We start from the raw sequence: 15,845 nt of genomic DNA, 5'->3' as shown, positions 1-15,845 counted from the left end.
TGATTTTTTTGCTTAAATTCTTTTTTAAAATTTAAGGGTTTTTTTTTTTTCCCTCTCAAATAGGATTTTAGTAAGGCAAAACCACTAAAAGGTATGAAGAAGAATCATTGAAAAAACTAGTGACTTCAGCAGTAGCTTGCCCAGGGAGAGCTTTAATTTAAATTTACTTTTTATGGTGTGTATTCTTTTTTCTATATAGCTGGTTGTTGGGTGGCATGTTTCTACGATGAATAACCAAAAAGATACTTCACACCGTTAGCAAGAGAATCAGGCTGCTTTTATTCCCCTTCCACTTATGTAATAGTAGCTTTTAGGGGTTTTTATAAGAGACTTTCTTATTCTTTTAAACTTTGAACCTCTTCCTCAAATCTTTAATCTGAGTAATGCAGATGCAACATGGGCAAATTTCCCACCCCTACATAAAATGTTTATTTACAGTGATAAAGCCTTTGCAGTACACTAAAAGAGACTGTTCTCATGTTGATTGTCATCCCTTTAGTCATTTTGAAGGTGCTTGACTTAAAAAGTTTTACAATCCTCATTTTAAAAAGAATGTTTTTTAGCAGTATCAGCCTCCTAAAATCTTCCAACAAAAAAAACAAAAACAGAAAAACCAGTGGCAGGGCTTTTTTTTTTTTTTTTTTAAAATTTTTTTTTTTTTTTTGAANATTTGACAGAGATAGAGACAGCCAGCGAGAGAGGGAACACAAGCAGGGGGAGTGGGAGAAGAAGAAGCAGGCTCACAGCAGAGGAGCCTGATTTGGGGCTTGATCCCATAACGCCGGGATCCTGTAACGCCGGGATCACGCCCTGAGCCGAAGGCAGATGCTTAACCACTGTGCCACCCAGGCGCCCTGGTCTTTTTTTTTTTTTTAATATAATTATTTGAGAAAGAGAGTGAAAGAGCACGACAGCAGGGTAAGGGGCAGGGGGAGAAGCAGACTCCCCGCTGAGCAGGGAGTCCGATGTGGGGCGCCCCACCCCCCCTTTTACGACCTGAGCTGAAGGCGGATGCTTAACCCACTGAGCCACTCAGGCATCCCAAACAGTGGCGGGTCTTAACTAATATTTTATTGCCAATCTTATTATTAAAAACTTAAAAAAAAATTTGTTTCTTAAAATAGTAAATACTTTAAAAGGTATTTTAGAGTATAAAATATAATCATCAAAAGAAATTTTAAAGGGAAAATCATGATTCTGGATGATATAGCACATTAATAATTTTTTATGCATTCATAATTATTTCAGGTATTACATTGATGTATGTATCGTGGGCCCAAGAAAGCAAAAGTAGATAAGGTCATTCTTTAGTCTCTACATGTTCTACTTTGAGCCAAAGCCTCTAACTGGGTATTGCTTGGTGTAAATGGAGCAAATGAAATCTTGTGTTAGCTCATTGTCACTACATTACATCCTTCCTCAACAAGAGACTTGAGTTAATTTAATCTTGTAGTTTTGTTGTCCTCACCATAGCTATATTGCACTACTCTGTTCAAACGTCAGTAGTATTGCCCTTTTATATTTCCTTTTTTATTGTGCATCTCATTCTTTTTCTACATTTCTGTACATTTCTCTCATTCTGGGAACTAAATTAGCCTAAGTTATTACTAGCGATCTTGGCTGTCTCTTCCCAGAATTAAAACCTGAAATGACACTTAAGTGTTTTATGTATAAAATATAGAAAGGAGTTACTCTGCTGAATATGTAAAATCTTAAGGATTTAAGTTAGTTTGAATGCTGCAAGAATGCTAACCCTGCATTCTTTTTATTAAACACATTTATACGCATACATGTAATAACGTCGAAATTATGTTAAGTGCTCAAGAATCCTGATCTTGGTCACTTCAGGTCTCTTGGAATATAACTCTAGCATTCTGACATTACGTAGCATGCCGTGAGATAATTTTTGTTGTAGCTGATTAGTTCTTATGAGGGGATTTTTTTATATCTTGTTTTTCAAAGTGATCGCTTACAGATTTTAGATTCTGGAAAGTGTAGCTTTCATAATTTTAGGAGTGCAACGTCAGCTGCATGGCAAGTCCATATGTTGCTTCACTATATTTATACTTTAATAATTTTTTCTTTAGGGAGAGAACTATGGCTAACCTCCAAGAGACTGAAGTTGATGATTGTAATCATTCATATTTTTCCAACAGAAAGACAAATTTTTTTTTCTTATTTTAAATAGTTGAATTTATTTTCCTTGTGAAGTTGAGTTTATTTATGTTGTGTCATAGCATCAACTGGATAAAGTTACTATTCTGGATCCTACTGTAAAATTTAAATGAATATTTATATCAGATGGGAAGATTACCCTGCTTTTTTTGTTATTCCCGAATATGGACTTGCTGCCATAGGCATGCTAATTTTTCCATCTCCTACATGCGACTTGCTCCTTGCCACCTCACCTCCGTTCTTCTGCATATTACCATTCCCTCCACCATTCCCTCCACCGGCAGTGCCCTCCTTCCTTTTCATCCATTTCCTTTTAAAATTGACATCTAAAATTATTTCCTCTAAAAGTTTTTTTATGATTTAATCCATGTAACTGTTACTTATTTTCTTGGTTTTACCTTAACATGGATAGATACAGAGTCAACCAATCTGAGTTGTGTTTCTGTGATATACCAGGTACAGTGTTAACTATCTCGTTTTATTTTCACAGCTGTCCTGTAAGTTATGCTCATTTTACATTGAAATTAAATAAATTCCATTACATTCCTTGTTTTAGCTGTGCTAGAATTTGAGCTTTTCCTATCATTTAAAAAAATTGCTTTTAACAGTGTCATTCTGCCTTATCTCTGTAGTCTTTCCTTTCTTGCTCTCTATCACTTAAGCTACCAACAGCACTTAAAAGAAAAAACCCAAACCAAACACTATTTTGATATAATTTGCATAGAATAAAATGCACCCATTTTATGTATATAATGTGATGCATTTTAACAAATGCATACGCCCCTGTAACTATCACCACCATCAAGATATAGAACATTTTCATTACTCCCCAGAATCGTGCCCTTTTCCCCACTTAATATTTCCCCATCTCCACGCTCCCCATTTTCCCAGCTCTTCAGGCAACAGCTGATCTGAGTTCTATCCACTACACATTGTTTTTTGTCTGTTTTAGAATTTCATGAAATCCTAGAATATGTACTCTTACATGGCTTCTTTTGCTCAGCATGTTTTTGAGATTGCTCCTTTTTATTGCTGGATAGTATTCTGTTGTATGAATGTACTGCAATTTGTTTGTTCATGAGCCTATTGGTAGATAATTTGACTTGGCTATTACAGATGAAAATGCTATGAGGAGCACCTGGGTGGCTCAGTTAAGTCAGCCTTCGGCTCAAGTCAGGATCCCAGAGTCCTGGGATTGAGTCCTGCATCAGGCTTACTGCTCAGCGGGGAGAGCCTGCTCCCCCCCATCCCCCGCTCTGCGTGCACTTGGGAGCTCTCTGTCTCTCTCAAATAAATAAAATCTTTAAAAAGACTGCTATGAAAAATCCTTGTGCAAGTCTTTGAGCAGACATATTTCCATTTCTCTTGGGTAAATACCTAGGAAATGGTTCTACTGTTTTCCATTTCCACCAACAGTGTATGAGAGTTTAGTTGTTCCTCCTCATCAACAGTTTAAAACATTTTAGTGTTTCTAGTGGTTGTGTAGTAGTATCTCATTGTGGTTTTTCATTTGCATTTTACATTGAGCATCTTTTTGTTTGTTGGTCATTTGCTTATTATTGTTTAAATCTTTTGTCTATTTAAAAACTTTTGCTTTTTTCTTACTGACTTTTAAGAGTTCTTCTTATGGTCTGGATCCTAGTTCTTTGTCAAATGTGTGTATTGTGTATATTTTCTCTTATCTGTGGCTTACCTTTTCATTTTCTTAGCTCTGTTTTTGAAGAGAAGCTTTTAATTTTTTTTTTTAAAGATTTTATTTATTTATTTGACAGAGATAGAGACAGCCAGCGAGAGAGGGAACACAAGCAGGGGGAGTGGGAGAGGAAGAAGCAGGCTCACAGCAGAGGAGCCTGATGAGGGGCTCGATCCCATAACGCCGGGATCACGCCCTGAGCCGAAGGCAGATGCTTAACCTCTGTGCCACCCGGGCGCCCCGAGAAGCTTTTAATTTTTATGAAGTCTAGCATACCAGTTTTTTCTTTTATGACTTGTGTTTTTTAGTCTCCTAAGAAATTTTTGCCTACCCCAAATTGGTGAAGATTTTCTCTATTTTATTCTTAAAGTTTTATATTGAAATATTTATGTTGGCTTTTATATTTAGGTCTGTGATTTATTTTGGGTTAATTTTTGTGTTTTAGTGCAAGTCAGGTTTATTTTTTCTCTCTTTTAGTGAGATTTTTATTTAAAATATTTTCCTTTTTATTGGGTTTCCTTGGCACTTCTGTTACAAATTAATTGACCATGGATGTTTGGCCATTTCTGGACTTTCTGTTCTGTTCCACTGGTATATTATGGTATGCCAGTATCACACTCTTCTGCTTATTTTTTATAGTAAATTTTGGAGGTAGTATAAATCCCCTAACCCAGAATCATTTTGAAAATAGAAAAAAACTCTTTTGCCCTCACTGCTTCTGTTTGTGTACATGGTGATTTTTGTTTTCATTTACTTGTTTTTGTTGGTTTATGTTTTCAAAATGTTGCCACCGACAGCTCTTGTGCTTGATATTTTCTGGGGCAGATACTGTTTGTATTAAGGAAGATGCTAAGTACTTTCAGCTGGTGAGAAAGAATTAGCAGTTGATGTTCTTTCCTTTTCCTCAAAATCATTGGTAGTAAGCAACACTAGGTTTCAACAGTATATCTATATGATTTTGGATAAGGTCAGTAAATAGGGTCTGCAATAGCAAAACCATGTGCAAGAAGCCAAGTTTAAATACCAAATCTGAAATCAGTTGGGAAATGAAATTGTAACACTTTTCAGTTACTTTAAAATCATGTTTCTTTTTCTCCCTCTCCTGTCTCTCGTTAACAAAAACATCTTAGCTTTGCCTAAAGCAGTCTTTTGCATGAATATTTGAGAAACACTAATGGCAGTTGCCAAAACTTGAGTGTGTGTCTAAGTGGGAACATGTTGAATTGAAGAAAAATGTTAGATACAGATTGCATTTAATTTACTTTAACTTCATGTAAATGGAAGTAAAAAAATGAATACTATTTGTGGTTTCAAAATAGTGCCCAGATGCTTTCATTTTACTTCTTGAGCTGCTTTACTTTAGAATAAAAATAATAGGAGAAATGATGAATGTAACATATTCAGTTTTGTATTGATTTTTATTTATCAGTGTTTTGTTTCATTTCTCTCTCTCTCTCTCTCTCTCTCTCTGGTCCTTCCAGGTTCCCCCCGCATTTTTTTTTTTGTCGTTGGGGATTTTATCTTCTATTTAATCTGTATCCTTTTTCTTTACTTCTCACATATTGGAAATGTTGATGAGTCTTGTTTATGCATTTTAATTAACTTGTTCTTGTGAAGTAATAAGTCCTAGGCTATGGTAGAAATATGTGTGTATTTTTTCTTCCTATGGAAATCACAGTTATCATTTGAAAGATGTTTTTAAGCTTTGCACTTTGACACAACTTAGAATTTTAGAAACCAGGTAAGTGATGAGATAGAGGTAGAGTTATAGCTCCCCCCCTTTTTTTTTAAGTTGTTAGGATGGGTTAATTATGGTCTAGGGCCTTAGAAGGATTGGCCATACACTTTGTTTCCGCTCTTGTTATTTACTTCAGAAAGACTGCATAGATTATAAGATCAGTCAGACAAATGAAACTGTCAGCTGCTCAAATAGATATTTTTAGATATGTTTCTCCTCTTAATACTAATGCAGTTGACCACAAATCCTTCATTTGATAGGGGATGAGAAAATAAGATGCAAGAGCTCCAGAGGAGGCATTTTGGATAGTAAGACCGAACTAAAATTGAGGTAGAGGTAACATTTCTTATTAAACACAGTTTTTTCTCCTTATCATTGTGGCTAAGACCTGGTCTTGATGATGTTTATATGATTTTCTTATTAATGGAATTAAAACATCTAGCTAGAAACACATAGATGAATATTATGCTATTGTTGTTTTTTTTTTTCTTATAGTGTATATGGTGTTTTATATTTTCAGGTCTCACGTTTCACTTTGTGGATTCATTTGAAGTTATCCTTGACTTCTGTTATTCAAGGCTTGCTTATTTTAGTTGTACATGGCTGAAATATGTTCATTTAGGGTTCTTTGGTTCAAGTGGTAAGAAACTTTTGCTAACTTAAAAAATATACCAGAATGATAGGCTCATTTTCTTGAAGTAAAAGTTGAAAAACCAAGTTCGAGATAGAACGGACACTTAACGCAGCTCCAGGGATCTAGAGAGCAGGAAGTAATGGATGGTCTTTGTGGAGCCTCCATTAAACTAGATAGTTCTCTAATTGTTTTTCCATTCATGTGATGGCTCTGCTCCTGAGTCATTTGTCTCAGAGAGTGAATCAGAGAGGGACTGATTTGACTTGGTTTGGGTTTATTGCTCACTCTGCTAGGAGAGAGCAGGGTACCAAGCAAGATTGCATACATTGGAGGAGGGTTGCTTTCTTCAAGGGAAGATCAAGGTACATGTTATTACAGGAAGGGGAAGTGAATGTGTACAGGTTTAAAAAAATCCATTACTGCTATAGTTTCTAGGGTGACTTAAGATTTCTTTAATCTTATAATGCAGTATTAACATTTCTTGGCTGAATCCAAACCTTTCAGCTTTATAGATTTGCCATGATCATTTATTAAATGCCCATGAAGACTACTCTGCTTTATACTTCAGTTGTTTTTCCTCTTTTTTTCCATACCCTTAAGTGACTGAATGATTTAAACAAAGTAGTCTTAATAACTTGTGAAGAAAGGTTTTCTTTGTTTCCAGTATTCACTGAATGAATTTTTTTTCAGTGCTTGCTATGTGCCACATACTGTGCAAGAAGTTGAGGTTTCAAAAATAAATAAGAGCAAACATACCCCCCCAGCCTTGAGATATAATTGACATATTACATTGTGTAAGTTTAAGGTACACAGTGTGATGATTTGATACGTGTATATGCTGCAGGGTTTTACCACGATTATGTGTTAAACACATTCTTAATCTCACGGAACACGGAATTACCATTTTGTTGTGTTGTTGTTTTAAGAACATTAAAGCTCTGCTGTCCTAGCAGCTTTCAAATATACAATACAGTATTGTCGACTATAGTCACCATGCTGTACATTATATTCTTGCAACTTACTCATCTTACACCTGGAAGTTTGTACACTTTGACCAGCATCTCCTCATTTCCCCTACACCGGAGGACCCTGGCAACCACCATTCTGCACTCTGTTTCTATGAGTTCAGTGTTTTTAGATTCCACGTATAATTGAGGTCATACAGTATTTGTCTTTCTCTGTCTGATTTGATTTCACTTAGCATAATGTCCTCAAGGTCCATCCATGTTGTTGCAAATGGCAGGATTTCCTTTTCTTAATGGCTGAATAATTTTATTTTATAAAAAAAATTTCCATGTTTTGGCTGTTGTGAATAATGCTGTGTGAACGTGGGAGCAATGCTGCAGTGAACATGGAATATCTCTTCAAGATAATAATTTTGTTTCCTTCAGATCAATACCTAGTAGTGAAGTTGCTGGATTGTATGGTAGTCCTATTTTTAACTTTCCGAGGAATCTCCATACCGTTTTCCATAGCAGCTGTACCAATTTATATTCCTGGCAACAGTGCACTGGGGTTCTCTTTTCTCCATATCCTCACCAACATTTGCTGTCTCTTGTTTTTTTGATAATAGTCATTCTAACAGGTGCGAGATGATGTATCATTGTGGTTTTGATTTGTATTTCGTCTCTTATTAGTGATGTTGAGCACCTTTTCATATAGTTGTTAGTCATTTTTATGTCTTTAGAAAAATGTTCAAGTCCTCCACCTGTATTTAAATCAGATTTTTTTCTTTTTCTTCTCTTTTTTCTTTTCTTTTTTTTTTTTTTTGCTATCAAGTTGTACAAGTTCCTTATGTATTTTGGATATTAATCCTTTATCAGACATATGGTTCACAAATACTTTCTCACATTTTGTAGATTGCCTTTTCATATTTATTGTCTGTTTTGCTGTGCAATAGCTTTTTAGTTTCATATAGTTCAGCCTTATACCTATAAAAATAAGGTATACCAACATATACCTTATTTTGGCTTTTGCTGCATGTGTATTCGATACATAGCCAAAAAAAAAAAAAATCAATGCCAAGACTGATGTCAACGAGCTTTTTCCCTTTGTTTTCTTCTAGGAGTTATTTGGTTTCAGGTCTTATGTTTAAGTCTTAATCTATTTTGAGTTGATTTTTGTATATGGTGTAAGATAGGGATCCAGTTTCATTCTTTTGCATACTGACTTTCCAGTTTTCCCAACACCATTTACTGAAGGGACTATTCTTTCCCCACTGAGTATTTTTGACTCCCTTGTCAAATAATTGACCACATGTGTGTGAGGTTATTACTGAGTTCTCTGTTCCATTGGTCTGTGTCTATTTTTATGCCAGGACCATATTGTTTTGATTATTAATAGCTTTGTAATATAATTTGAAAAGAAGAATTGTGATGCCTCCGACTTTGTTCTTTCTTTTGAAGATTGCTTTGGCTGTTTGGGGTATTTTATAGTTCCATATGAATTTCATAGTTGTTTTTCTTTTTTTGTGTTTGAAATAATGGTAGGGATTGCACTGAATCAATGATGACTTTGGATAGTATGGACAGATAACAATATTTCTTCTGATCCACGAACATGGGATGTCTCCATTTTTTGTCTTGTTTGATTTCTTTCCTTGGTGTCTTATAGTGTTCAGTATATAGATCTCTCATTTCCTTGGTTAAATTTATTCCTAAGTGGCGTGCCTGGCTGGCTCAGTCAGTAGAGCATGTGACTCTTGATTTTGGGGTTGTGAGTTCAAGCACCACTTTGCATGTAGAGCTTACTTGAAAAAAAAATAAGAGTAAAATAAAGCCGGGGCACCTAGGTGGCTTAGTCATTAAGCGTCTGCTGTTAGCTCAGGTAATGATCCCAGAGTCCTAGGATTGAGCCCTGAATCTGGCTCTCTGCTCAGTGGGAAGCCTGCTTCTCCCTCTCCCACTCCCCCTGCTTGTGTTCCCTTTCTCGCTGTGTCTCTGTCAAATAAATGAAATAAAACCTTTAAAAAAATAGAACTAATTCTTTAAAAAAATTTATTCCTAAGTATTTTATTCTTTTTGATGCTATTATAAATGGGATTGACTTCTTTGTTTCTTTTTCAGACAGTTTATTGTACTATAGAAATGCAACTGATTTTTGTATATTGATTTTTGTATCTTACAATTTTCCTGAGTTTATTAGACCCATCAGTTTTTTAACTGGAGTGTTTTTGATTTTCTATATACAAGATTATATTATCAGCAAACAAAGACACTTTTTTAAAAAAGATTTTATTTATTTTCAAGAGAGAGTGAGAGAGCGAGCATGACAGGGATGAGGGGCAAAGGGAGAAGCCGACTCCCAACTGAGCAGGGAGCCTGACTTGGGGCTCAATCCCAGGACCTGGAAATCATGACCTGAGTCAAAGGCAGACACTTAGCCATCTGAGCCACCCAGATGCCCCGAGATACTTTTGCTTTTTCCTTTACAGTTTGGATGCCTTTTATTTCTTTTTCTTGCCTAATTGCTCTGGCTGGGACTGGAAATACTATATCAAATAGAAATCGTGAGAATGGGCACCCTTGTATTGTTCCTGATCATGGAAGGAAAACTTTCAGCCTTTCACCACCGAATATGTTAGCTCTGGGTTTTTCATATATGATCTTTATGTTGAGATATGTTACCTTCTATACCCAGTTTGTTGAGCTTCTATTTTTTTAAGTTAATTATAGAAGGATGTTAAATTTTGTCAAATGCTTTTTCTGCAGCTGTTGAGATGACCATATGATTTTTGCCCTTCATTTTAGTAATGTAGTGTATCACATTTATTAATTTGCATATGTTGAACTATCCTTGCATCCTAGGGATAAATCCTATTGACATTGTGTAGGCTGTCCTAAATGTGCTATTGAATTCTGTTTACTAGTATTTTGTTGAGGATTTTTGTGTTTTTAGTCATCAGGGTATTGGCCTGTTTTCTTGTAGTATCTTTATCTTTGGTATCAGGATAATGCTGACCTCATTAAATGAGTTTGGGAGTGTTCCCTTCTCTTTAGTTTTTTTGGAAGGGTTTGAGAAGAATTGGTGTTACCTCTTTAAAATTTTGATAGAATTTACCCATGTAGGCATCTAATCTTCTAGGCTTTTCTTTATAGGGGGTTTTTGAATATTGCCTCAGTCTCCCTAACTTGTTACTTGGTCTGCTCAGAATTTTTATTTCTTTATGATTTGGACTTAGTAGTTTGTATGCTTCTAGGAATTGATCCATTTCTGGTAGGTTATTCAATTTGTTGGTGTATAGTTGTTCATCATAGTTTCTTGTGGGCCTTTGTGTTTCTGTGCTATCTGTTCCAATGTCTCTTTTCATTTCTATTTTTTTTCTTGTTTATTTTTTCAAAAAACCAATTCTTAGTTTCATTTGTCTTTGTATTGTTTTTCTATTCTCTGTTTCATTTATTTCACCTCTGATCTTTAGCTTCTTTCTTTCTTCTGCTAATTTTGGGCTTAGTTCTTGTTTTTTTTTGTTCTTTGAAGTGTACAGTTAGGTTGCTTGAGATAATTCCTTTTTCTTAATTTAGGCATTTATCACTATAAACTTCTCTTTTGCTGTATTCCATAAATTTGGTATGTTGTATTTACAGTTTCATTTATTTCAAGATACTTCTTTATTTCCCTGTTAATTTCCTCTTTGACTCATTGGTTTTTCAGGAGTGGGTTATTTAAATTCCACATATTTGTGAATTTTCCACGTTTCTTCTTGTTACTGATTTCTAGTTTCAAACCTTTATGGTTAGAAGAGATACTAGCATGATTTCAGTCTTTTAAAATTTGCTAAGACTTGTTTTATAACCTAACATATGATTTATCTTGGAGAATGTTGCATGTGCACTTGAGAAAAATGTGTATTCTGCTGTTGTTGGGTGGAATATTCTATATATGTCTGTTAGGTAACATTTGGTCTAAAGTATAGTTCAGGGGCACCCGTTGGTTCAGTCGGTTTAAGTGTCTGCCTTCAGCTCTGGTCATGATCCCGGGATCCTGGGATTAGGCCCTGCGTCGAGCTCCTGGTTCAGTGGGGAGCCTGCTTCTCTCTCTCCTCCCAGCTTGTGTTCTCTCTCCCTATCTCTGTCTCTCTCAAATAAATAAATAGAATCTTTAAAAAATATATGTATATAGTTCAAGTCCAGTGTTTCCTTATTGATTTTCTATCTGGATGACTTATCCATTTTTGAAAGTGGGGTATTGAAGTCCCCTCCGATTATTTTATTGCTGTCTGTTACTTTCTTCAAATCTGTTAGTATTTGCTTAATATATTTAGCTGCTTCAGTGTTGGGTGCATATATATTTACAATTATTATATCCTCATGATGAATTGACCTCTTTTTCATTATATAATGACCTTTTTGTCTCATTACAGTTTTTGACTTCCAAGTCTGTTTTCTCTGATATAATTAATTATAGCTACCCCTGCTCTCTTTTGATTTCCATTTGTATGAAATGTTTTTCCATCCCTTCTCTTTGAGCCTATGTGTGTCTTTGAAGCTGAAGTGAGTCTCTTGTAGGCAACATATAGTTGGGTCGTTTCTTTTTTTTAATCAATTCAGCCACTCTATGCCTTCTCATTGGAGTGTTTAATCTATTTACATTTAAAGTAATTATTGATAAATAAGGACTTATTATTGTCATTTTCCAAATTGTTTTCTGGCTGTTTTATAGTTTTTGTTCCTTCCTCTCTTGTTCTCCTTCTATGTAAATTAATGATTTTCTGTAGTCGTACACTTTGATTACTGTCTCTTTATTTTGTGTGTACCTTCTTTAAGTTTTTGGTTTTGGTTACCCTGAGGCTTACTTGAAACATCTTGTAACAGTCTATTTTAAGCTGATGTCAACTTAACTTTAGTCTCATAAAAAACAAAAAGCAACCAACCAACAAACAAAAAAAAACTGCTTTTATTCCCCTCCCTCACATTTTGTGTTTTTGATGTCACACTTTACATCTTTTTATATTGTATATCAATTTACAGATTATTATAGCTATAACTATTTTTGTCCTTCAGCCTTTATACTAGAGTTAACAGTTAACACACGACCATATTACAGTATTAGAGTATTCTGAATTAGACTACTTACTTGCCTTTACCAATGCGCTGTTTATTTTCATAAGTTTTCTGTGTTACTGGTTAGTGTCCTTTAGCTTCAGCTTGAAGAACTCCTTTCAGTATTTCTTGTAACGCAGGTCTTGTGGTGAAGAACTCCCTCAGCTTTTGTTTGTTTGGGAAGGTCTTTGTCTTGCTTTCATTTCTGAAGGACAACCTTGCTGGGTAAAACATTCTTGGTTGGCAATTTCTTTCTTTCCATACTTTGAGTATATCACCCTGTTCTCTCCTGGCCTGCAAGGTCTCTGCTGAGAAATCCACTGATAGACAGGGGGGTTCCCTTATATGCAAGAACTTTTTTCTCTCTTGCTGCTTTTAAAATTCTCTTTGATTTTGCCCATTTTATTATAATGTGTTTGAAGAAGATTGTTTGGATTGAAAATGTGGGTGACCTATTAGCTTAATGAACTGGGATGTCCAGATAATCTCCCAAATTTGAGTAGTTCTCAGCCCTTATTTCTTTAAATGAACTTTCTATTCTATTTTCCCTTGTTTTTCTTTTGAGGACTCCCATAATGTACACCTTGCTTCTCTTATTAGTGTCTTACAAGACCCATAGATTTCTGCATACTTTTTTTTTTTTTTTCGCTTTTCTGACTGGATAATTTCAAAAGATCTGTCTTCAGGTTCACTGATTATTTCTTTTACTTGCTCCGTTCTGCTGTTGAAGCTCTCTTTTGGATTCTTCAGTTTAGTTACTGTATTCTTCAGTTCCAAATTTGTTTGTTCTTTTTTGTTTTCTCTCTCTTTGCCGAACTTTTCTTCCCTGATATTGTTATATTGTTTTTCTGTGTTCTTTTGTAGCTCTCTGAGCATCTTCAGAATGATTATTTTGAATTCTTTGTTGGGCAATTCCTGGATCTCCATTTTTTTAGGGCCAGTTTGTTACTGGAAGTTTACTATATTACTTTGGCTAAGCTATGTTTTTTTTATATTTTGTAAGCCTTGTAGCTTTGTGTCTGTGCATTGGAAGAATCAGTCTCCCCTTCCTGACTTTATAGACTGATTTCAGTAAGGGAAGACTTTCATCCATAGGTGGGGCATGCCAGAGCATGCTGTGTCCCTGAGTCTCATGGTATAGGGTACCAAGTGCAGGGGCATGTGGCAGCACTGTCCACAGTCCTCAGTGGCCATTGTGGTTCATTGGCTAAAGCCGTTGGGGTCCATAGCATCAACAAATGTGTGGTTTTTGTTTAGCATTGTGGGGGATCTGGAGAGTCATTGAGGACTGTTGAGGTCCTCAGTAGCACCTCCAGGCTCAGCAGCGAAGGTCCAGGGCAAGCAGTGATAGTGGCTGGAACTTGTGATATTCACACACTCAGTTGCAAGGACAAGCTAGGGGTGTAGCTAGTGGCAGGTGTGGTTGCAAACACACATGTAATGAGGGCAGGTAAATAGCTGCAGGGGCCTTGGCTGTAGGTGTGTACTGTCATGCTTGCTGTGTTTTGCTATGGGTGCATGGCAGTGGAGGACAGTGATGGGATTGGGCCAGGGTGTGCAGGTGCACAGCTCAAGGGGCTAGCTGTAAGTTATTCAGTGGTACCGACCAGTGACAGAAGATAGGGCCTGATCTGGACCCACAAGAAGCAGTGGTGGCCCTGGCTGTTGGTGTGCTCTTCTTTGGTTGCATTCTCCAAAATGGGCATGTTTGTGCATGTGATAGTGGAAGCTGGTACCAGCTGGTGCAAGTACACAGCTAGAGGGGCTAATCTGAGCACATGCGTATCAGGAGAGGTTAGCTGTGGGAGTCTAGGCTGGTATCTTGAACTCAGCAGCCACAGATGCTTGGACTGGCTGCTGGTGTGGTTCCCAGGCTCTGGAGAGGGCACGTGAGAGAAGGGGGAGTGTATGTGTATGTGGGGGACTCAGGCAGCTAATATCTGTGAACTCAAATACCTGTGGGGCAAAAGCTAGTGAAATCTGTCTCTGTGCTGGCTATTGGTCTGGTCGGCTTTGGTCTTGTCTTCTTTTATTTTTTTAAGTAGGCCCCACACCTGGTGTGGAGCCCAAAGAGGGGCTTCAACTCATGACCCTGAGAGAAAGACCTGAGCTGGGATCAAGAGTCAGACACTTAACTGACTGAGCTACCCAGGTGCCCTGGCTGTTGGTTTCTTCAATGGAGAAAGTTTCTAGGGTCCTCTGCAGAGCAGGTCACTGCGAACTGTGGTTGATCCCACTGTATGGCTGCTATTGGTAGCCCCTGTTTTTCTTCCTTATTTCTAGCCATACCTGTATGTTTCAGCTTTGCCAGTCTCTTCTTGGGGTAAAATGGAAGCAGGTCCTTTGTGGAGTGTCCAGAAGGGCTGGGGAACCTGATAGTTCACTTTGCTGTCCCTTTCCTGGCAAGAGGAATTCTTTCTAGCTAGGGAGTTTCCTCTTGGTACTGAGCAATGCTGGGCTAGGGGAATGGATGATGCAGGCAAAATGAAACTCTTTTCCTTCCCTTTTTGTAAAGTTATTCTCTATTTTTCAGTTGTGTTGCTGAAGTTTTTAAAATAGATATAAGATCTTTCCTAAAGCTGTTTTTTATTCATAGATAGCTAGGTAGTATAAGATGAAATGTTAACAGAGTATTGTATTGGATGGTAGTGAAGTAGACAGGGATGAACAAGTTTTAGAAGACAATTCTCTATCGATGTCTTGTATTTCTGCATATCTTGTAAGTAAAGCACTAACTGCGCTTTGTTCTGGACTATCTTTTTGAGGATGTTTTTGTAGTGAATAGTCTTAGAAGACAGAGATAGTGTCTTCCTTCCAAGGAAAGGGCAGGCATACTTATTCCCATTATAAAAAAATATGGAATTCCTAAGCTCAGAGTTTTCCTGCATTGTAACCCACTGTTTCTATAGGCATCTGTTGGACCTATGCACATGGCTTCCTTGGGACTTGGTATGGCTAAGGTAACTAGATAACTAGAAAAAATGGGAAGGGTAATTGTAAACATTTAGGAGGATTCTCTAAATTGATGGCTGTACAAATACTTTTAAGTTTTCCTTCATTTTTAGAACTAACACTAGAGATCTCAGATGACGTACCATAGCTGTGGTTTAAACAAGAATGGTGCTCAGCTCTGATATGCAGATCCAGAATTTGAAAACAACGTAGAAAAGTGTAGTATGTTTATTGGTTTGTTGTGGCTTTGTAAGTTGCCTTGCATTCCTTTGTCTCATATATACATACAAATATTATAGATAATAAAATATATGTATTATATGTGCATACAATAAATATATATGAATAATATGCATATATATATTATTAGACAAGTGGTAAAACCACTAGCTGTCGTGTTATAGAATATGAGAGTTGTAGGGAATCTCAGTAGTGGCCATTTTAGCTTCACAATCTTACAAGAGAACTGCAGTCCAGAGGTAAACGTAAAATAGTTTGTCTAAAGGTCCATAGCTAGTTCTCAAAGAAATGTGGACTTGAAATGAGGTTTACTAATATTCTTTCTGTCTCATCATGCTACATCAGGACAGGGAAAGTGAATTCCCTGAGAATGGA

The 15,845-nt window shown here is 36.5% G+C and overlaps 1 protein-coding gene across 4 annotated transcripts in view; it reads left to right on the top strand.

The window, feature by feature from the left end:
* OSBPL8 (oxysterol binding protein like 8) overlaps positions 1-15,845 on the top strand; it is a 159,715-nt gene that overhangs the window by 20,530 nt on the left and 123,340 nt on the right. The window lies entirely within an intron of this gene.

This window comes from Ailuropoda melanoleuca, chromosome 15 (assembly GCF_002007445.2).
Source record: "Ailuropoda melanoleuca isolate Jingjing chromosome 15, ASM200744v2, whole genome shotgun sequence".
Taxonomy (NCBI): domain Eukaryota; kingdom Metazoa; phylum Chordata; class Mammalia; order Carnivora; family Ursidae; genus Ailuropoda; species Ailuropoda melanoleuca.
This window is presented reverse-complemented; position numbering and strand designations above follow the sequence as displayed.